Here is a 24,118-nt window from a genome sequence, read left to right on the forward strand (position 1 = left end):
ATAAAAAAGAAAGGACCAATTTAATTCTTAATTTAGACTCCTTTTAGTTATCTTAATCTCACCCTGAATTTCCTTGGTGGACTGAGAGGGGGCAGGAAGGGTGTAGCCATTTTTTAATTTCTAAATTTTTTTTAAGTTGTCTGTCAAGACTAAAAAGAATATTTCATTAAAATGCAATTTGAGGTCCACAAAATTTTCTAGGCTATAAATTTTTAACTCACTTAATCTTCCTCTGGGCCATTCTCAAAGTCTTTAGAATATGCTAAGATTTTTTATGGTTAGGGCCCAAGCCACTTGAAATGATTCATAAAAGAACACAGTCTAATAGGGCAAAGTTACCTAAATAATTCAATACTGTCATAGCCTTTGATAGGTATGCAAGGAACTGAAAATTCATTTGGAGGTTTCATTTCATTTTCCCTTTAGGCCAGAGACCATTTCTTTCATGAAGGAGGAAAATACTTTGCATTACACTCCCTCATGTCTGGCACTACAAAGTGATATATATACACTGTGCATGACTCATTCCATTTGAGCAAGAGGGGCTTCTGTAGGGGATAGGCAGGCTAAATTCCAAATGCAGTTGTACAGCCATATTCAATTAAAAAAAAAAAAAAAAAAAAGCTAGGGAAATGAAGCAAAAATTCTGAGCACCTTCTGGGTGCTTTTCCAGATTTACCAGGCTTTATCAGATTAAGCCAATTTCATACACTGAGTTTGTACTAAGTTCGTACCCCACTGAGTGGAGTATTGACAAACAGTGTTCTATTTGCTTGTGTTTTTTCACCTCCTTAGATGGGCTTTGGGAAATTGGAAAGACTGCACAAAGAGCGAATCAATTTGCACAGAATACCTGCAGCATCTGTGCTGGGTTTGTGTGTGTGGAAGGGTTTTGGTAGCGGGTGGCCCCTGTGAGAAGCTTCTCAAAGATCCCCCGACTCCAAATCGGACCCACCTCTGGCCAAGACCAAGCCCATTAGTGACAGTGGCTGCACCTCTGTGATAGCATATGAACCTGGTAGGAGGAGTTGGGAGCTGTGAAGGAGACACCTCTGCAAACACCAAGGTTAGTGGAAGAAAGGAGGAGGAAGCAGGGAGATTTGCTGGGGCAGAGACCGCCCTGCAGCCCGTGGTGAGAGGACAGGCTGTGCCCCTGCAGCCCATGGAGGCCACTGGTGGAGCAGATGCCCCCCTGCAGCCTGTGGAGGACCCCATGCCGGAGCAGGTGGCTGTGCCTGAAGAAGGCCGGGACTCTGAGGGAAGCTCATACTGCAGCAGTTGGTCGCTGGGAGGACTGCCACTTGTGGGAGGGACGCACGCTGGAGCAGTTTGGGAAGAGCTGCAGCCTGTGGGAAGGACTCATGTCAGAGAAAGTTAATGCAGGACTGTCTCCTGTGAGAGCGACCCCATGCTGGAGCAGTGGAAGAGTGTGAGGAGTCCTCCCCGTGAGGAGGAAGGAGCGGCAGAGGCAACAGGTAATGAACTGACCGCAACCCCCGTCCCCTGCCCTGTGCCCGCTGTGGGGAAGGAGATAGAGAAATTGGGAGCAAAGCTGAGCCTGGGAAGAAGGGAGGGGTGAGGGGAAGGTGTTTTTTAAGATGTGGTTGTATTTCTCACTATCCTACTCTGACTGTTAAGTGGTGGTTGTGGTGGTGTTTAAATTAAATTGATGTTCTTTTTTTTTCCCCCTAACGAGTCTGTCTTTGCCCATGACCATAATGGTTGACTCACCCCTCCCTGTCCTTGTCTCGATTCCAAAGTCTTTTGCTTTATCTTCTCCTCCCCATCCCTGATGGGGAAGGAATGAATAAGCAGCTGTGTGGTGCTCAGTTTCCCTCTGGGCTCAAACCATGACAGCATTTCAGCATCCCTCTCTTTTTGAAGTAAATCATGAAACATAACCAAAAGAAGAGCCACAGAGGCAAAAGCCCATATTATGAAGTACTGTGGCTACAGCCAGCCCTCGGGTGCCCAGATGGAGACTAACCAAGCTGCCTTCAGCAGCAGCATAGCCACTAACCCATCAGGCTGTGAACTAACCAGCTCATAAACAGTGCTATTTTAGGGATCTCAGCCATTCGGTCACCTCTACCACTGACTACCCTTTCCTCAATTACATATTCTTTGTATCTTCTCATAGTCTGATTTACATATAGATTCTACTATCATGCTCCCACTTGATCTATTTGACCCCACTACTACATTACCATGGCTAGACAACAGCTGACTGAACCTTTTTCAAACTGTTGTATGCATAATATCGTCTTAAGGGACTCCTCACCACAATATTTTCATAGTATTGCTCTTTAACTGGGCCTGCAATTACACAGTTTAATTATATTTTGTTTGACATGCATCCACATTGTTTCTTATTCTTTATTTGCAATGTGATTCCCCCCTCCACCACATATATTGCAGTTGGACTAGATGATCACTCCCTTCCCTTCCCTTCCCTTCCCTTCCCTTCCCTTCCCTTCCCTTCCCTTCCCTTCCCTTCCCTTCCTTCCCTTCCCTTCCCTTCCCTTCCTTCCCTTCCCTTCCCTTCCCTTCCCTTCCCTTCCCTTCCCTTCCCTTCCCTTCCCTTCCCTTCCCTTCCCTTCCCTTCCCTTCCCTTCCCTTCCCTTCCCTTCCCTTCCCTTCCCTTCCCTTCCCTTCCCTTCCCTTCCCTTCCCTTCCCTTCCCTTCCCTTCCCTTCCCTTCCCTTCCCTTCCCTTCCCTTCCCTTCCCTTCCCTTCCCTTCCCTTCTCTTCTCTTCTCTTCTCTTCTCTTCTCTTCTCTTCTCTTCTCTTCTCTTCTCTTCTCTTCTCTTCTCTTCTCTTCTCTTCTCTTCTCTTCTCTTCTCTTCTCTTCTCTTCTCTTCTCTTCTCTTCTCTTCTCTTCTCTTCTCTTCTCTTCTCTTCTCTTTTCTCTTCCCTTCTCTTCCCTTCTCTTCCCTTCTCTTCCCTTCTCTTCTCTTCCCTTCTCTTCTCTATTATTCAGTTGCATACACTATATCCATTCTTCTTTTGTCATATCAAATACATATCTTTTGATCAGTCTTATTTTTCTTAATTCTGGCTTTGCTGCTAATACAATATGTTGAAGTGCCCAGGACAGCGAACTACTTTGATAGCTGTCAAATATCCAAGTTCTGGAAGGCATTTTTCTGAAGCCACCTAAAGAAAAGAGGGGGAAAAAAGACTTATAAATAAGTTCACTAAAACTTGTCTGAGCCCATAAGAAAATATAAAAGCACCCTATGTTATTTGGACAGAACTCTATGTTTACACAGTCTTAATTATGCAAGTTGTTACTGAACTCTGAGCAGCATACTTTAAGACATTAATTGATTTTGTACCTTTTCCTAAGGACAAACATTGTAAAGACAGAGCTAATGTCATTAACTCTTTCTAAACTTTCTGCCTACTGTAGCCTGTTTTATTGAATGTAGATGTAAGTGGTATAAGAAGAGAAAAACTATATGGGCAATTAATAAAATATGTTTGTTCTTACCATAAGATTATTTATATCTGATAAAATTAATTTTTAAACTTGAGAAATATTTTTATTTTCCTCTGTTGCACATTAACATGTCACTTAACAGAGATTAAATACACTTTTATTAAGTACAAAAACATCCAAATCCTGCAACACCAGAAATCTACAGACAGCTAGGAAAAACTTCAGTTATTTTGCCTTTGAGCATTTAAAAGAGTATGAAAATACAGGAGCAATTTCAGTATCTTCACTGACAAATATCATGCTAGTGCATCACTGCGATGAGTAATGAAGTGCCTATTTCATCTTCTGCAGGGTATAACCCACTGATTCCAGTACCTTCTCCTTTGGTGGCAGCTGGTCCTATCCAATTTCTACCTCTAAAGAAAAGACTACATTCAAGGTTCAAAGTCTTGGTTTGTCTTTAAAGAGAGCTGTTTTCTAGTGAGAAACAGCAGACCTTGCAGATCTCCTATGCTCAATTACACCCTAGTTTCCACAGATATGTAAATACTTGCATCCTCTTCTCTTTTAATAGGGAAAAGGGAAGGAGTTTATCACGATATCTGTTAATTTCCCTATAACCCTTTCTTTCTTCCCAAAGATGAACTTTATGACAGCAAACTTTGTTCATTCTATAAGAAAGATACATACAGGAGAATCCCTCAGTATTCCCCAAAACAAAGACCTTGCCGTTATCTGTACAACAGCAGTAAAATACTTCTCGATTTTGTATACTCATTGAAGATTTACATCAGTGTGCATAACAGAAGCCGTGGAATTCCTTAATGAGCATTTCCAACTAGCTGCTATCCTTTGAAATGATGCATAACCTTGTATTATGTCTTGAGACTCCAGTTTTGAATACATAGATACAAGAAAAATACATCTACTTTCTAACCATATAAACTGCTGTAGAAGTACTAAATCTTCAATATGATTAAATTCTGATATTAGTTGGATGATTAATAAAACGTATTTTCTTTTCTTTTTTCCTTTGCACTTGAAGTTTCTATTACAGGAATGCTACAACTCAGAGTTGCCAAACATATATAATATTATCAATATATACAGTATACAATAAGATTTTGTCTTAAAAAAGTTGAGATGGGCATGAAACAACTCATCCGTAAAAAGAAAAAAATAAGAATCATTAAGAGAAAAAAGGTCCACCAAAATGTCGTGTTTTTAACAGCCATGTTTAGTAGCCTTTTTCCAACAAAGCTCTGAATAGCTCAATGCATTATGTACTAAAGCAAGTGTGAGTGAACCACAGGCACACATCCTCAGAGAATTCCTTCTAAGAAGTATAATGGCTGTTATTTTTACCCTTTTAATCCCTAGCCTCTCCTTATTACAGCTAATCATCTCAACATATGCATTAAAGAGAGCTATGCAGGTAGTACTAGAAATCAATTGCCATCCAAAGCCCTAGTGCCTCCTTCTATAGCAGCATCTTTGACCAAACATGGGTTAATATATTGTAAATCTTCAGTTTTCCCCTTTGTTTTAACATGAGTCAAATTCTTTATTCCCATATTCCACAGCATAGTCATTAACTTCATCTATTTATATTGTCATTTTAAATTTGATATGTGACTGCACAGCAAGGCAGCTTTTAACCAAGTCAGCTGTACATAAAGCCTATAATAAATCCTAATTTCAGGGTGTATATTCCCAGAAGACTCTTCCCCCTCTGTTAAGGAAAAAGTGACTTCTCAAACACAGGTGCAAGCAAATATTAAAAGTGCATACATATCTGCTCACACACAAAAGAAAGGAATACTGTACAACCCACTCAGTGCAATACAGAAATAAAACTTATGGTTGCTAAAACTACATATTTCAACTCTTAACTGCAGCCTGATTCCTTTGGCTGCTATTGGTATTTGTGCATGGTAAGTATTGCCTATTAGAAGCACATGTTTGTAACACATGCTATTTCTGGATATTCTACCAACACCCACCTCTGGTAGAAGCCGTCAATAGGCTGAGAGAGAGGGAAGAACATCTCCAAGAAGATACACCGCAACTTGTCATATCAGTATTTTTACCATTTGTGAAAGAAGATTTGTTTCTGACAAAATACATATTATGGAAAGAATTGGTTTGATGCACACGAGGCTGTAAGCAGGTGTAGGCAGTCTTTGCCCTTGGGCAAACTGACTGGTTTCCCCCACCAGTTATGGTACCACCTCATGAGCTGCAGACACCAGCACCAGTTTCCCTTTTCCCTTTCAGCAGATACAAATTCTGTTTTGAAATTCAATAGCATGGTAGGTAATTTTTTTGTGCGTGTTAATGCCACTATCAATTTTATGCATGACTGCACAGCAAGACAGATTCTCTAGGGGTAAGTAGCACCTCTGCTCTGAGGCCAAGGTAGCCTTGACAGAGATTCACCCATGATGCAGAGAGGGGGCCCAGGCATCCCATGCGCAGACACTTAGAAGGCCAGCTCTATGAGCAAAACTCATCTCAACTACTGCAGAAAATCAGGTCAGCTCTTCCCAGCAATCTTGAATCTGAATACATAGTATTTTAAAAAAAATTTAAATGAATATGAAAACATTACTATTTTAAATGAAAATCCACTGCAAGCTTCCCAATGCTGCAATAACTTACAAGAATAAACCTCATTCCATTTCAATGACTCTGAATCTCCCAGGCTTTCTGAAATGGATGCCTTGAATCCAAGTTTCTTAGAAAAATCATTCCCATGAAAGATCACATACAGATCCTTTAAAGTTGATAATTACAGTCAGTCTATGAAAGTTCCCTCTAAGAGTAGTTCATTTTTCCTTTCCTGTCATGAGCAGTATTAACATTAAAAACAATCAGTGCCAAGTAGTGAGAAGTTTTAAATATAGCCATATATCATACATAATAATTGTAGTGTTGTTATGCACTATTATATAGTTGCCTGCAGATGGCTGCATTTCAATGGGAAAAAACCACACTATGTAAAAAAAAAAAAAAAATCTGTCCTTAGATGTGTATTTCTGATTTCTAAATAATAATATTAATAATATTAACAACAATAACAAAAATTAGTGCAATTCTTTTACATTTACAGCAGCAGATAATCTGGTCCTCTGTGCGTAAATCAGTTTCAGAAGTGCTCTAGGATTTTTTTTCATAAAAGAATGTAAGAGCTTCAAGTATTAAAATTATTCAGAGATGAAGTTTTAAAAATGTCTTACACTTTGAGTTTTAACTGAGCAGGAGGACCACCACTGTTTACAAGGGATTTTTATTATGATTAAAAAGTTGGGGCAAATTTAGAGCAAGGATTCTGATATCCTTCTGCTAGTCTGCAGGCTTAAACCTCTTTACAATGAGTACATCAATATTAAAAATGGATTAAATTTTCAATTATGTCCTGTCCTTGAAATTTTATTTTGCTTTCTACTTCATATAGTTACTTCAGCATGAGTACAATAAAGTCAAAGTGCCTCTAATTCTAATCTGCAGAGCTGTAAAGTTACCAAAAGGTTTTTAATGCATTTTTAAAATGTTACTTCTATGCCTCAATTCTATTCCTCATGAACTAAATGAAGAATTTGCATTGATTTTGAGGGATTCAGAAAGAGGACGAATATTTTCTTGCTGATGTCTCACATAGCACATTTGAGATTCAATATCTCAGTCTGCTTTACCAATCACTAAAAGCAGAGTTAGAAAGCTGGCAACGCAATAGCCAAACGAACAGTAGCAATATATCAGCCACTAACTGGGTAAAACATTTCTTTTCTTTTGCAGAAAGTCTTCTGTATTTCACAAATGTGCACTCCATGTGTGTTTTTTAGAAGCCTCCCACGTTAACAGGGACACTACCATTACCAGGATATACCAGGATTAATTTCTGGCTGACCCACAGAATTGCTGTGTGAATTTGGGCAAATCTTGCAGGACCCAGTTGTTTTCTTCCAGTAAAACACAACACTGATGTAAACAAGCAAGCAAAGAGGTCAGATTTTAAATCTTTACTTTCACTCAGTATTCTAGCCTCTTGGATATTCCATGTCCACTAATAGCATTAGTTCTTTGGGGATGGAAACATCTTTACAGTACATCTGTGCAGTGCAGACAGCGCAATGGGTCCCTCAGCTTCTAGACATTAGAGGATATCAAACCACACGCTCTCAGAAGGATGCTCTAGGGTTCATGAAGTGATGGTTGCTCTCCACCTGAAGGGAACAGCAGGTTATAGAGCCACGTCTGACAAGAAGCTAATCTTTTTGACTTTGTGCAGACAAGAAGATGATCACCTAACCTCACTTTTAAATTAAGCCCAATTTATGTAGATTATAAAATGCTCAAACACTTTTATTAATGAAAAATACTGACAAACAAAATGCTAGCTAAGTTATAGATTTCACCTTCTTATTTAAGTACTTTCAAGCAAAAATTATTTAATAAGGTAAGAAAACAATTTGCATGTAGCAACCCTATGCACATTATAAGCAAATCCTATACAGAACATCCTGCCTTTCTTCAGAACACAGCACTGCATCCTTGCATAAGACACAACACTAATATAAGGCCATGCATGTATTATTTAAGAGCTCCAATTTCCTGACCATGGCCAGAACGAAGGCCCAAAATTCCTATTCCTATAAAGAACAGTTAGATAGCAGCTAAAGCATAACAAGCTGCTTATTGTGGTTTCATTAATCCAGACTTGGAACACAGCCACTAATAAATGTGCTGACATTTTTTAAGAGCATATATATCAAACATTTATACCTGAAATTGTATTGGAAAATGAAACAAATAAACTATATAAAGTAATTAATGCCAGCTGGAACATTCAATTCTTACTGATTTTAAAATCAAAAGCAGCACTTTCTCTATAGAGGAGAAACTTCCAGGGTTATTCTGGCTAAAGAATTCCTTTAGCTCCTATTTGAAATGCCTTTCTTTGGAAAGATATTTGTTTAAACATTGCTTCACACTGCCCAGCAACGCATATTCCCTTTTGGTCTCAAAAGGTGGTTCTGACTGTTTAATTGCCTTTACTGTTAAACTGTGTGTTCTACTTCAAATTTGGATTTGAAGCATCCAGTCTGGCCATCAATAGTGTTATGGTTTTATCCACTCGACTGAAGTGTCCCCTTATCAAATTTCTGTCGCTTTGTCGCAGCCCAGAGCTGTCTTTCTGATGAACCCCATCAACCTACTTTTCGGAGCATGAATCAATACTGATGCATGTCTCTTGTATTTGCAGTTCTTCCAGATCTATCTAGCTATTTTCCCGTATCCATCTTGTCTTATTAAACTAAGTACAGACCTAGCACCTCAGCAGCAACAACACAAAAACCCAGATAGAATGGTAAAACTGCTTATTTTCTCCTTGATACTGGGCCTATTTACACAAATACTGCATTAACCATCAACGTAACTGTGAGCTAATTATCAGGACCATTCCCACTCCCTGAGGTCTTGGTATTTAGCTAGCAGAAATACATTTCTTCTGCATTCACTGGGTCAGTGCTGAATCTGCATCAGCAGAAATACACTGGCAAACAGCATTTGAGTTCAAAGCCAATGCACGGCAGCGCAGAAGAGGCAGTCTGGTTTGAAACCCGCAAGCAAAGCCTGGGCCCGGGAGCCTCAAGCAGCCATTCTGTTCTGTTCTAACAAAATAATGAGGTTTTAAATGGTATTAGGGTTTACAGCCGTCTGGCAGGGATAGGGAGTGCTAGCAGTTGAGTTAATCTGACAACTCCGTGTCTAATTCTTGTGTGCTACGGTAGGGCGTAACAAAAAATTAAATCGATAAATCCTTCCCGGCTCTCTGGTCTCGGTGCGCACGGGCCCACAGCCACCGAGGCGGCAAAGCCCGGCGAGGGCGACCCGCCACACAGCCCTCTCCAGCCGCGGGGACTCCGCGCACGGCGCTTGACTCGGCGCGGGGGGAAGTTTCCCGGAACAGGAGCGGGGCCCCGGGGAACCCGCCGAGGCTGACAGCACCTCGACCCGCGGCGACCCGCGGCGACCCGCGGCGCCCGAGCGCCCGCCGCCCTCCGCCGCGGCGGCAGCGCGTCCCCCGCCCGCGCGGGGCGGGGCTGCGGGAGCGGCCCGGGCCGCCGCCTCCCGAGGGCGGGCCGCCGGTGACAGCCGGGAGGGAGCCCGGCGCCGGCAGCGAGACGCGGCTGCCGGCCGGTGCGTCGCCGCCTGCTTCGCCGCTCCGTTGGCATCGCGGCAGCGGGTCCCTCCGGGGAAGACGCGGGGCGAGGGCTTGGCGGGGCCCTGCCGCCGTTGCCGGCTGCGACGTGGGTGAGTAGCGGCGGCGGGAGGCACGAGTGGGTGATGCGGAGGCGGCGCGGAGGACGGGGTGGGGGAGGGAGGGAGGACGGATGGAGGATGCTGCCGCGCTCGGAGACTTTGATCGTGCGAGGTGCCTGAGGGGAAAAAGTGGCGCCCGGGGAGGGGGGGGGGGCGAGGCGAGGCCGTGCCCGTCTCCGCTTGCCCGTCCGTGCCGGTGACCCGACGGGCGAGGAAGCCCCGGGAAGGGCGGCTGGTCTTTGGCGTGGCTGGGCGCTGCCTGTCCCCGGGCGGGCAGAGGCGGCTCCTGCCCGCCCGAGGGGGCCACGGCTCGGCCGCGCTCCCCGCCCGCCCCGGCCCTCCCGCAACTCCTCCGCAGCCATCAGCGAGCCGGGGCGCGGCCGCGGTGGGGAAGGGAGAGCCCCGGACCCCGCGGCTGCGGGGGGAGGTGTGACCCCGCCGATCCCCGCCTCTGCTCCCCCGCCGCGGCCGCTCCTGCAGCCGCCGGTACCTGCGGGAGGGTGGGATAACGGTGCGGCGCATCCCGGCCGGGGCTCCGCCGCCCTGCCCTCCTCCGGGCGTTACCTGGGGCTCAGGCGGGGGCAGGCTGCGGGGCTCGGACTGCTCCTGCAAGGCGAGCCCTGCTGGCACAGGTTTTCGAAGAGCAATCTGAGGCCTGCCCTCGCAGGGCTTGCGGGATGAGGCCTTTATTTTATTTTATTGGGTTTTTTTTCCTGGCTGATATTTACATAATATCTCTGCTTAAGAGTGACCTCTTTCCTAATTGGAGGTTTCCCTTCCATTTTCTATGGCAACACAACAGAACAGATCACTCCTGGGGGTTGGATGAGAGGAGTATAATTGCACACAGTGTAATTTTTGTTCATTGGTTGCCCATTAAGACTGGTTTGTCTTAGTGAATGGGTGAGGTTTTGAGAAAAGTTCTTTACCTCAGCCCTTAAAGCAGCTGTTAGGCCTGTGAGTCACTGCAGATTTGCAGGATCTCTGTTTAGAGAGGATGGAGTGGACACTGGTTTAACAAACAAGCAAGAATTATTTTTATTAGGTATTTACAGATTATCAGTCATATATTACTAGCCTGACTGATGACTTCCATGCACCACACTGTCTATTCAAACAGTCCTAAGAAATGATGTTAAACAGATGGTATTTATTTTTATTATTTATTTATTTTTTTAAAAAAATTAGGATTATTAGAAGGAAACCCAAGCAAATTTTGTATGGGGGAAGAAAATGAGTCTCACTTCATTTCAAGATTCCTTTTGGTCCTTGAAATCCCTGCCCTATGCTTAGGACCCATCATGTATACACAGTAATGTCTTTTCTTACATGATTGGCCTCCCTGACAGTAAGCATGATGTGCATATGTATTTATGCAGGAATGGGATTCTGTAATGCTTATTAGGGTCTGCTGTGTTTCATCTCCATGAGATGCCAGTTTCTGTTTCAGGTTTTATATGGCTAGGGGTGAATACGCTTTGTGTTGATTTTCCAAAGCCTGCTGAAAATAAATGTTTTCTGATTGTAGGACACATTAATTCATGGTGCATTTAGGCAGGAAGGTTTTTGTGAAGGCTTTTAAATTCTGCTTAATTATCTCTTGAGATGGTGCTTTTGTTCTGCATTGAAAATATGCATGCCTTAGTATTAATAATGCTAAAATTAGTTATTGTAATACAGGAGCTGTGATATTCTGTAGGCTTTAGAACATCTGTTTTCAATCTCTGCTCTGTTTATATTTCTCAATCCATTGGGATGACTTTGTTTCTTGCACCTGAGAGAGTGTGGGGTCTTTTTGGGTTTGGGGTTTTTGTTTTTGGATGGGTGCAGGTACTGAGGATGTTAATATGAAGTGAATAGATACGTTGGAGTTTTAAAGGCCAAGAATCTTGCATCTTCTAGAAGAGGTGATTCTCCTTATGAGTGGAGAGACCACTGGAGAGGTGCTCTACAAGTTTAAGGAGGTCACCCTTAGAACTCCTTCACTGAGGCCCTGGGGCTTAAGTCTGCCACCGGCTGAGATACTAGTACTGTAAGAGGACATTGGTATAGAGATTTGCCCACCATGCTGAAGTTCTCCTACATGCAGATAAAAGCTTTTTTTTTTTTTTTCTTTTTGGAAATGTTCTGAGCAGTGCTCACTCTCTGCTTAAATGTATGTTCCTTTAGTGTCTTAGATTGTTTTTATGGGAATGCAAGAGTTGGAAGTAGCCTCAAAAGAGGCCATGGGTTGAACCTGAGGTAAAAATGAGGCTTGAATTGGAAGAGATGCGCTCTGTTAAAATGTTAATCTCAGTACGCAGTGACAGAATAGAGGTTACTCATCTTCATTTTTCTCTTACAGGTCCATCTCATTCAAGCCCACTTTTTGTTTTCCATAGTTCGTATATTTGTGTCGCCAGCACCATCTTTTTTACAATTTATCCCAGCTCTGCTGACAGTGTGTCCTTTTAAATATTATTTGTCAGCATTTACATGTTTACAGTTATTTTCATGTATATATATTTATTTTAATTAGATTATGATAGAAAATATAGGAGATGTTGGAGTAGCAAGTATATTGAGCAAATAAATGGGCCTGAGCCACATTTCTGGACAGCATAAGGCCAGCTGGAGCTGGCTTAAATACATGTCAGCAAACAGAAAATAATGAAGAATGTGAGGGTGGAGTGCCTTGGAAGCAAGGTTGGTTTCATGCTGCCTGTCTCTGAGAGGATATATAGACAGGTACTGCTGATGAGTGCATCTCCATTTATCTATTCATTTACTAATTTTGAGCTAAGGTTGCTCTGCTATCAAGGAAACAAACTATTAAATCCTTCCTCATGTTCTTGTCTGTAATCCTGACTTCATTTTTCTCTCAACTTTCATTAACTCTATTCCGCTTCATTTTGAAGAGACAATATGCAACCTTAATTGTAGCTTTGTGTACTGATATGCACAAACGCAATCCATCTTTTTTGTTTTGCATTTTAAAAAAAATTCCGTATTTAGAACAGTTGCTGATTTATGGTACTTATTCCAGTGATACTCTGCATTATTCAGGAAAATCAGTTTCATAGTTATTGTTTCATAGTTTATTCATGTTACAATAAAACACTGTGAGTTCATGATCTAAAAAGGTCCTTTTTTCCATCTTGGGAAGGATTTCCCCTGTATGCAGATTTTATGACTTACTTCTGTAGTAACTTTTGCTAAGATTTTTTAAAATATATAACCTCATCAGCCCTAACTTCAGTAATAGGGAAAATATCTATGGTAGTTAAATAAAAATAGTATAGATTCATTTTCAATGGGGCAAAATGGAACCGTAGTAGTAGTTTAAACTAATTTTTAGCTCGTTCTTTTTCAGTGATACTTCTATTTTCTGCACATTATTATAAATCATAGAACTTTTTTTTAGCATATGGAATGTTTTCACAGGCCTTTCTTTGAGGTCACTAAAACTTTTAAGTTCATTACTTCCTTACAATATTTCATCTCTTCATTTGTCTAACAAGAATGGCAGCTTAAGAGAAACTTCTGCTACACGCAGTGATAGGTGAGGTCTTCCCCTTTTCTTCGCAACACAATGCTAGGCTCATAGATCTGGCATTTTATTCCACAGCTACCTTTGAATTTGACACATTCTTTTTTTACCATATAGGCTCTCAAACACATGCATAAATGAAAATGAAGAGCCAAATGTATTTGGAAAGCTTCCACCTGCAGATGTTAGTTTAAGTTAGGCAGGAGTGGGTAAGGTGCTTGATGTAATGAGGAATAGTGTGAAAGGTTGTTTTTTTAGGCACAAAAACTTGTAATCATTATGTGTCTTGTTAACAGTTCGCAAGGGGAAATTATAAGTCAATAAAGAAAAAGATATAGAGTGGCAATTTCTAATTTATCTTTCTATCCTCTGGTTTTAAGAGAGGTGTGCCTAATACATGTTATATAAAAACATACAAGCATACATACACATGTAGTTGGTTTAGTGCTGTCCTAGTAACGTGGTGAATAACCTGATTAACTGAAACCAGTTTCTGGAGGTGAAAGTCTGAAAGTTAAGTGAAAATCACTTAGATGGTGAAATGTTTAGAAATGGCGAATAGACTTTTTTATATTGGTCATGTCCTCCTCAAAAAGCAGAATCCACATTGGCTTGCTTTGGTTTGGTTTTGCTTTATTTTTAGAGGAAGATGGTTGAAGAGCATCTTCATTTTGTTTTGATGATGACAAGAGAACCTTGATGTAAATATTACTTGTTTTGTTTCTTGCGGATGTTTTTAAAAAAACTATCTATTTAGTCTGCAAGCTGGCATTCTGTAATCAGTGTAAAATTAAGAGGGGAGCTATTTACATTATCAGCTCAATGTGTATTTGTTCACGTGTTGTTTACTTGTTCCCTATGCCACAACCGTAGGAGGATCAAGATGTCTCTCATAACTCTTTGAGGTTTTCTACGCAGTTTTCTTCTTGTTTTCAGTCCACCTTAACAGTATTTTGCCTGTTCTCTAGCACCCTACCTTGAAAGTAGAGAAAATGGAAACTGTTTCAGAAAGTATATTTTTCATATTTCTCAGTGCCACTTTGACTTAACTTTCACCCTCTCGGACAACTGACGGTTGTCCTTCGTTTCAGTTGTCTTTGACAAGACATTAGTATTGAACATTCTTAGTTGCTCTTATGATAGCTGTTACCTTTCCATTCAGTACGGAAGCGTCATTATTGTCACCCGGCTGTATTTTGCAGTTTCACTTTTGATTTAGCACTGATGTTAAGCGTGTGCTGCAGATGAAAATCATGGGTTCCTGATTGTCAATAAGTGGTGTCCCTTTAGATAAGGTAAACATGGTTGTCAGCCTTTATTATGGACACTGGCTGCATATCTGGTTGTTTTGACTTCGCTATGCAGGTGAGGAGGTGATTTTTTTTCCTCCCTGTGACTATAATGCACTCAGGTTTAATCCTAACATTATCTACTTACTTTAAGATGAAATGAGCGAAGTGGCATGTTGGGTAATTGAAACTGAAGTATTATTATTGTTATCATTATTATTATTTGTATAGTGAGAATGAGTGAGCCACTGCAGAGCAATCTTCCTTGGGTTCTTCCAGAATTACCTTATTTCTCTTCTTTAATGATCAGAACAAGGAACATAATATCTATCTAAAGCAGACCTATGTTGAAAAGACTTTCCAAAGTGTCAGTGATTACAAGGCTGAGATTTCATCTTCTTTTTCTGTTTTCTATCTAGAGCCCTATCCAGCATCTGGTAACTGTTTATTTACTGCACCATAATGCTTCTATTTATGCTAATTTAAGTGTCAAATATTTGCATTACTTCTCATAAGCTTGCATTTGAACTGCCATCCAAAGGTGCAAGTCTGGTTTTCTTGTGAACTACTAATTCTCTGAACAAGCTTGTTCTCCCCATACTTGTGGCGATGTGATTCACTTGTATCCTGAGTCTAATCAGGACACGTTTCTGGGGTGGAGGTTTTACTTTGTGAGACAGTGATTTCTGTTCTGTTTGAGTCTCTAAGCTGCAAGTACTTCTATAATTTTGGAGTAACTCCTTCATGTAGCTCTTTCTGCACTATCTGGGTGTAAACACACTGTGGTCCCTATCAGGATGGAGAGAGTGCGTTGTGATGTGTTGCTTCTCTAAATTGGTTAGAAATGAGAGATGTGCTCCCAAGAGCACAGCTTTTTCCCTATCAAGGTGCAAAGCATTACTTCCGCAATGTTTTTACCTTATGTTTGTCTACTTTGAGTCACATCTTGGCATTATCTGTAGATCAGATCGTGTCTTAATCATTCATTGCTAAAGTTGTTAGGTATAGAATATATTATATTTATACTCTTGCTTTATTTCTTAAAGAAGAATTCAGTCATTTTTCCTCTCATATCGTTTCCTGGACTCCCTATTTCTTAAACCGAAAAGAATGATCTACAAGTCCATTTGATCCCAGCTTCTTATATCGATGTTCTTTGAGATTTACTCATTTTAAGAAAGATCAGTGTGAAAACCTGTCATCTGCAGTACGGCAAAAGAAAATAGTTCAGCTGACCAATAAATTCCCACAAAGGCAGACTTCAGCTTCTCTGTGAAGCATAATCCTCCTAGAAGATAATCATCCTATTGGCTTTTGCATGAGGCTTTGGCCACTAGCACATAGGATGGGGAGGGAGGATAGAATGCTGTGCCCCAACACTTAGTGTCTGTTCTGGTAATTCTGAGTCTTTTAGCAAAATGGCAAACTCCTAAAAACTTTAATTACATTTGCTATAGCCTGGCTTCCTATGGAAATGAGGCTTAAATGCTTCTGCTGTCTCTTAGTCCCCTATGACTAATTTTTGCATTTGGTGGCCAATTTCAAACTGCATTTGTAAAAAGGGTCGAAGTCTCAAAGATAATGGTTCTGCTCTAGAACTCAAGATGTATATACTTGAGTGGGAAGGTTAGATGAGCGTTTTTTTTATTTTTAAACCAGTTTCACTGTTGAATGTCATTAACTTGATTTCTCTGCAGTGTGTTACCTTGAAAAGTGAGTATTTTTGACTATTTATTTTTTTTCCTGACATTGCGTTATATCCCATCATTAATGTTTTCTGAGGTTTTTTGGGTTTTTTTGTTTTTAATGGATTGCCATCATATGTTACCATTTCTCAGGATTTTTTTACATTCTGCCAGCCAGGAAGCCAGGGCTATTACTACCTCTTGCAGCAAAAAACAAAGCTTTCCTGCACTCAGCTATATGTTAATTTTACCAACCTTGCCTTTATGTTAATAACAAATACTATGTGCATACATATTTGTTTGCAGATTTATTTTTTTTTTTACTATTGTCCACTGTGTAAGAAAGCCTGAAATATTTTTTTTCTTCTACTTTTTCTTTTTTTCCATCCTTTCACCTTAGCCTTTTCTAGATGGCTTCTAGGACAGAAGATAGATGGCTATTTCTGCACCACAGTGGGGAACCATGACCACAGCCATGGTTAGATATATCTGAGCTAGATTTAGTCTATTTAGCTAGCTATTAGGAATCTAGCTTTGGGTAATGAAGCAGAGGTTTCTAAGAGTAAAAACTGTAAATACAGAGAATTTTTGTGTGCGTTCACAAATGTTCACTCAGAAAATACTTCAAGGATTAACATACAGATAAATAGATATGTTTGTGGAGACAGTATATCTGATGAACGGGATAAAACAGAAGATTCCTGCATACTAGCACTATAAAATTATTTCATAATAATGCCAGATTATGCTTTAAGAGGGGATGTATTGGAGATGTGTCTGATTTAAACAGTATTTAAGCTCTAATCATTCTAATTGCATCAGAAATAGCGTGGCCAGCAGGGACAGGGAAGTGATCTTACCCCTGTACTTGGCACTGGTGAGGCCGCACCTCGATTCCTGTGTTCAGTTTTGGGCCCCTCACTACAAAAAGGACATTGAATTACTCGAGCATGTCCAGAGAAGGGCAACGAAGCTGGTGAAGAGTCTGGAGCACATGTCGTACGAGGAGCGGCTGAAGGAACTGGGGTTGTTTAGTCTGGAGAAGAGGAGGCTGAGGGGAGACCTCATCGCCCTCTACAGCTACCTGAAAGGAGGTTGCAGAGAGCTGGGGATGAGTCTCTTTAACCAAGTAATAAGCGATAGGACAAGAGGGAATGGCCTCAAGTTGCGCCAGGGAAGGTTTAGACTGGATATTAGGAAGCATTTCTTTACAGAACGGGTTGTTAGGTGTTGGAATGGGCTGCCCAGGGAGGTGGTGGAGTCCCCATCCCTGGAGGTGTTTAAGAGTCGGGTTGACATAGCGCTGAGGGATATGGTGTAGTTGGGAACTGTCAGTGCTAGGTTAACGGTTGGACTAGATGATCTTTAAGGTCTTTTCCAACCTAGATGATTCTGTGATTCTGTGATAATCAGAGTACTTAGTGTACTTAATGTATATATTGTCCAGGAATTGAGAGAGACTAATCTTTCAAAGAGCACAGAAGCAACATAGGATTCTAATTATTTGCTGTTTTCGCACACAAAGTAGAGGAATATCTTAAAACTTTAGAAGTAGGTGTCCCCGTATCACTGTAGGTAATAAATACTTTGCATTTCTCACAAATTTAAATCTGTAAATCTAAAATCCTGTCAGATGTTGGTAAAGCAGAGCCTTAAATATCATGATTATCAAGCACAATAATTCTCATGTGCAGACAAAGCAAAATATACCGCAGGTTTGCTCTTTCATGTCTCGGATATCTAGCTCTTGTGCATCTGATGCAAAAATGCATTAGTGGTTCAGCTGCCACAATCAGCTGTAACTGGCTTGTGGAGTAAGGGAGCTGGAAAACATCCGTGGTCATGCACTGGAATGCAGTAATTGCCAGCTTCTTACTGGGAGGTGGAACCAATGCATGAATCTAGCACAGTGTGAAGCTTAGATCTGCGGAATAACTATACTGCTCTAGCTATTTCAGATTTCAGATACTCTGGAATAACCTCGCTGTTTCTCAAGGAAATCATTTTTATTGGTATATAAATATATGGGGAGAGGGAAAAATGAAAATGGATGATATATTCTGAATTTATTGTAAGAGAATAACTATTTCCATGGTCAGTTTTCTTATGAAAACAAGTCTGAAGAAGCTGTATGGAAAGTAGGTAAATCAATAATTGTGAGAAAGATGCAGAAGGAGAAGAGTGAGTTAAAAGAACATGCTACAGAGAAAATAAGAAAGAGTGGGTGTCTATGTAGGCAGTTTTGTTGATGGCAAAATGCTACATGTTCTTATTTTGCTGTGTGCTTTTTCATGATGGAGGAATGGATGTTCTGCACAGTTTAAGATGTCATTCTGTTTTCTGCTATAACTTTTTTCTTCATATCTAGAAGGAATCATTAAAGCTTAGACATATTCTTAGTAATGAAACTGTACAATGAGAAACTCTTATTTTTGAGAGCTCTTGAATTACACAAACCATTTTTTCTTTTTCCTGTTTTATATTGCCTGAGATACACTACGCCCCACAGGTGATTATAAATGTTGTCATGGGTTCTGTCTTGCAAGGGTTGTAGGTTTTTTCCAGCTTTTAGCATGGCCCATGCCACAAGTATTTCTGACTGATGAAACCTGCCCTGAAAAGTGAGGTTGCAAGTGAGTGCTTGTATGTGTTCTTAAGATATTAGTGGACAAATGTGACTTTGGGGCCACAGTCCAAAACTTTAATGACTGAAGAGGTGCACAGACCTTCCTCTTGGTATAACACCAACCCAGTATATTTGTGAATTAGAACGTGAATCAATTCTATCAAGTTGTATTGTAGTTCTGAGATGCTTTAAACCTGCCTGTGAACATCCATGTCACAAACCTTCATACGATCCATGACTACATTGCTAGGACTTTGTTGGCTGTGCTTAGTTTTCTTGTGAGTTCAAGAGCTAAGCCTCATTTGAACTGCCTTAGAACTTATTTCTTAGCATTTTGTCACTGTTTCTGGGGAGCAGTATTCTTAATCCACCAATGTTTGACTTCCAGCTGCAATGTGATCTGTTTGAGCCTGTTCTATTTGGTGACAGACCTCGAGCCTGGATGAAGCTTTCCAGAAGGGGGACTGTATGTGTAGAAGGCACTGGAGATGCCCAAACACTTCTGTGTTTGTTTCCAACCTCAGAGGTGTTGACAGGTCACAGGGAGAACTTCTGCGTGCTAACCTGGCGGAACACAGTTAGTATTGGTAATTGCTGTAGATTCTTGATAGACTGACACTTTGGGTGCAGGACAGGCAGTATATACTCACCACATCACAGTACCTAGTAGATTTTGGATGCCAAGAAATGGCTGTGCATTTGAAGCAGGGGAATTCTTATCATGTATACATGCAATGTTTTCTTAATTCTTCCCAGTGAGATGGCTAAGACAATAAAGAGGGCAGTTACTATTGCCCTGTGAGTGCTGGTTTATTAGTTCACTGCAGGTCTGTCAACCTCCAGTTCAGTACTGGAAAGCCAGTTTGGTGCAAGGCTGCAGTCAGCTGCACAGGTGGTGCTCCTGGCTACTGTACCACTAAAGGAAGTAGTTTTTGAGACTGGTCTTTCTGAATGACTCTATCAGTAATGTGAATGCATGGCGCACATACGCAGGAAAGAATAATACCGATATTTTTATACATCTCAGCTGACCACAAAAGTCTTCTTCAAGAGTATCAGTGTGGAAGTCCTCAGATGTGTGTTGGGTGCTGAGGTCTTTCTTGGCAAATAGAATTTAACTTTCTCCAAATAACATATCAGTTTGTCTTTCTTCATGTTTTGAGAACTTTCTTGTTCATTTTTGCTGTGACTTGTGAAACTGTGCTTGGTTCCACGGGGTTTGGTGGAAGCGCTGCAGGCTGTGTGCATTTAGCTGGCTGAAGGTGCTACGTACAAACACGATTGGTACATGATCATGACCACTGCCGTCCTCATTGTAATTTGCTATGCAAATAGCATGTATGCCACTCGAGGGGAAAAAACCTCACTTTTTTTCTGTGTACAAGCCACTGTTGCAGAGATGATAAACATTTAATCTTAAAATAAATTTTGGGGAGGTGGGAGTCTACCTCATTGTGTTCTGAATCCATTGAAGCAAGCTGCAGGCCTCTTCTCCATATGGTCTTTAATCTGATATCAACTTAGAGACCTGTACTATGCTGGAGTTTGCTGTCTTGTGACTTTTCTGAGGTAGCACATAAAACTGTATTGCAGACTGGTTAAACAAAATGACAAGAGCAGAGAGATGGCTTGTAACCCATGTGTTGAAACTCCTGGACAAGTCTTCAGTGACTATTAATAATTTCCCCTCTATGAAAAACTGTCAAGTAGTTCCTGATTTTTTTTTTTCCCTCTTTTTTTTTTCAGGTAAATATTTTCAGTATGCTCAGCTGAGATGTTATGGCTCATTGACAGCAAAACTGTTTCCCTCTGGAATACGGTCCTGCACACCCACTCACATACTTCTCTGACTGCATATCCCCTGGTTTGTTCCTGCTCTTCTCTCTTTGCCAGCAAGGTCTCTTCTAGTGCCACTTCTCTCCCCTTTGCATTAGAGCCAGTTGTACAAGACCAAATGCTTTTTATCTTGACATCTTTACAGAGACTTCATCCCATCCATTTTGGAGTTTTTATCTCTTCAGAGATTTTTAAAGCACATCCCAGTATCATCTTCTGTGCTGTATCAAAACTTATAGATCATGCTGGAGCAACAGTACTGTGATTCTCTGGTTAGCCAATATCATTCTGCATTGCAGTATCTAGGGTTGTTTGACATAGATGAGCATGTTGCTGGAGAAATGGTGCAAACCATGTGACTGAAGACTTACATGCTGTTTAAATCCACATAAAGTAATAAATAGCTGAGCCCAAGAGGAACATGGGAAACGAGTTCCAGGAAATACTGGCTTACAGAGCTGTAGAGTGGCACTGAAGACTGTCACCCCTTGGTTCCGTCATCTGGGCTTCAAACTGGATTAGGTGGTACCTATGCAGATGTGAAAATGAAGCTTTAACTTATAACCATGGCAAGCTGAGGTTCAAAGCCAGCTCTAGATCTGAGATTTCTTTTCTGAATGCTGTTAGTAGTATTTGTGCTAATAAACAGCTTAGAATAAGCTTGCAATGTAGTGAGAAATATTGGTCTCAGTGGGACTGTCAGGTTAAAATAATGTTTTGTTTTTAGCAATTTACAGTTTGAAGCAAATCAATTAAATATCAAAGCTTCATTACTTAAGCAATTCAATTAAATTTTGCACTTCTTTATCTGGTTTTGTGATGTTGGAGTAGATGGGCAAATGCTGTGGTGTTTGTGTTCAAAAACATGTAAACAATTTTTTTTTTATTGCAAGGCAAAAAAAAGATAGCATTTCTAATAACACTAGGTTGTATGGGAGCCTTAACCTGCAAGATGTGGCCAGACTTACACATTTGCATGATTGTAGTGAAGCTGTGTGATACATTTCAGAATTGATGCCTACATCACTGCAACTAACAAAGGGACAATCTGCAAGTTGGATCAGAATTTGACTCTGCTTCCATTCCTGAGTGTTATGTGTGGGCAGTGATAGTCTTTGTACAGAGATTTATTTCATCTTTTAATGTCAGGGGAGTTTGATCTGCTGCTTCTGCGTTTGGAATGCTCATTGTGGAAGTATGTCAAGGAGACATAACTATCATCCTGTTCCTGATAATGCAGAAAGCAGAGTTCTCAAAGCTGGTAGTTGTTTAGTCATCCTTCTGCCTATCCACATGGCAGGAAAGGAATAAATTCTTTTGTCATCCTTCTACATGAGATACTGAGCCAGCAGGAAAACACCCTGTTCATAATGTTGATCTGTATGTAAGTTGGAGCTCTGCTTTGCATTTTCTAACATGGCTAAAACTTATTCTGGTTTTGATGATAAGTAGAATTTATATTCAGATGTTTCATGTCTCTGCATACAATATAGTCTGCATATTATATGTAGTTGATACTCCTTCCTTCATAGCATGATTTCTCAGTTATTGAAGTTTTCTTTCTTCTTTATCCATGAAGCACCTAACTAGTGTGTAACTTGAATTTCAGCTTTTTCTGTTTCATTCTACATTTCCTTTTTATATAATTGCTTCTTTTCCTCCATTGAGATTATCTGTTTCTGTAGGATGGAGTATACTTTTCAGTCTACACAGATCATCTGTATGTGTGTTTGTGTAATACTCTTTTATTAATATTCATAATATGTCTTTATGTCATGCAATTTTAATAATAAATGTTACTATTGGATTCAAATCTGCCCATATAATGCCAAAGGAACACATTTTAGAATGAATTTTAGTACTGCTAAACATGAGATTTATCTTTCTGAATTCAACATCAGCTTTGTACTTGAAGATCATGTCATGTTGGATGACTTCAAATTTACAGAGAATTTAGTGGTTTTGTTTAATGAAATTTTTCTGAATTGCCCTTACAGTAAGAAAAGTGACCATTTTTACTTTCTTGTTAATAGCAAGCTACTTATTTTCTAATGCCTGATTTTGCTTTTAGTTAGCTTACTAACTACTTTTTTTCTTTTTCTCTTTGAATGACTGTAACCGTCCTTCTAATTTTAAATATGTTATAAATTTTTAATTCTGAGTTTGAGGCTCAGTCCACATACCGAGTCATTGTTTAATGCCAGGTTTTCCACTGATTGTATTGTTTGCTTCTTGGACATATAGATTACCTCTTGAACTTGGGAAGAATGCTAAAAATCAGTCTTTATCAAAGCAACATTTGTAAAAAAATTATCTTTAGACTTTCCTTCTCAGTCTTTCACCTCATTGTGCAATATATAGTATACACAAAGCCCTGGGTGAACGGTACTTGTGTGTTCAGCATCTGGCCCTTATTGTGCAATTCGTCCCAATTACCTGGTATGGAACAGGATTCCTGTCTCCCTCTCTCCCAGACTGAGCTGCATTAAATTAATATGTTTCCGGTGAACAACCAGGCCAATACTGAAATTACTCATAGATTAGAGACAATTGCAACTTTTGAGATATGTTCAAATGCTGACATATTTAACTATTATTTTTCCGTTTTAAATTTGAAGGATTGAAATTAACAGGTTAATTGCTGAATATGGAGTGAGACAGAAGAGAATTATCTTCTGCTTCCTTTTCACGTTTTTCATTTTCACAAATGGCAGCTTTCTGTGTTTCAGATGGTTGCTTAAGGCAAGAAAATCTTGGCAACAAAAGTCTTCACAGAAAGCTTGGATACCAGGCAGGTTGCATTACACGAAGTGTTTACATTGCATTCTCATGATGCAGAAACAGTGCCTTAATTGATAGGTGCACCACATGGTGGAAGAAATAATGGGATTCACATTCTAGCTCATTCCCGTCACAGAATAAAATCTCTGATCTATTTGTGTGTAATAGTTAAACAAGCTAAGGGCTCAAATTGCCAGTCATCAAATCTGCTGTTCTCTTCCCTTCTTTCCATAAGCTTTGTATTCTTTTCTTCTTTTGATAAAAAGAGGCCATTATTTGTTTTTTCCTGTCATCATGTTTTTTGATAAAATATTAAAGTAAAATAAATGTAAACTGTTTTTCTTTGAGGCACCTCATTGTTTCCTTTGTGAAGAGCTAAATTGGTGGAAGAACTTTCCACTGGACTATAGCCTTAGCTTTGCAGGGAAATAATTAGCATCTGAAGCCAAGATACTATGTTTATGGCCTATTGGCCTTGTTTGGCTTTGGGAATGCCGTGTCTCTGTTCCTGGTATAGTCGCTGTTCTCTGAATCTTGAAATTTGTGGACCTGATATAGCAACAGAAGGGCATCCTAGTGCCCCAGAGAAAATGTGATAATCTGA

The 24,118-nt window shown here is 40.4% G+C and overlaps 1 protein-coding gene across 1 annotated transcript in view; it reads left to right on the forward strand.

Annotated features, from left to right (window-relative positions):
* Nucleotides 1-9,588: 9,588 nt before the first annotated feature.
* JAKMIP1 (janus kinase and microtubule interacting protein 1) overlaps nucleotides 9,589-24,118 on the forward strand; it is a 247,157-nt gene continuing 232,627 nt past the window's right edge. The window contains exon 1 of the mRNA XM_074865729.1: nucleotides 9,589-9,759. The gene's annotated coding sequence lies outside the window, so the exon portion shown is untranslated. The remainder of the gene's footprint in view (nucleotides 9,760-24,118) is intronic.

This window comes from Strix uralensis, chromosome 4, assembly GCF_047716275.1.
Source record: "Strix uralensis isolate ZFMK-TIS-50842 chromosome 4, bStrUra1, whole genome shotgun sequence".
Taxonomy (NCBI): domain Eukaryota; kingdom Metazoa; phylum Chordata; class Aves; order Strigiformes; family Strigidae; genus Strix; species Strix uralensis.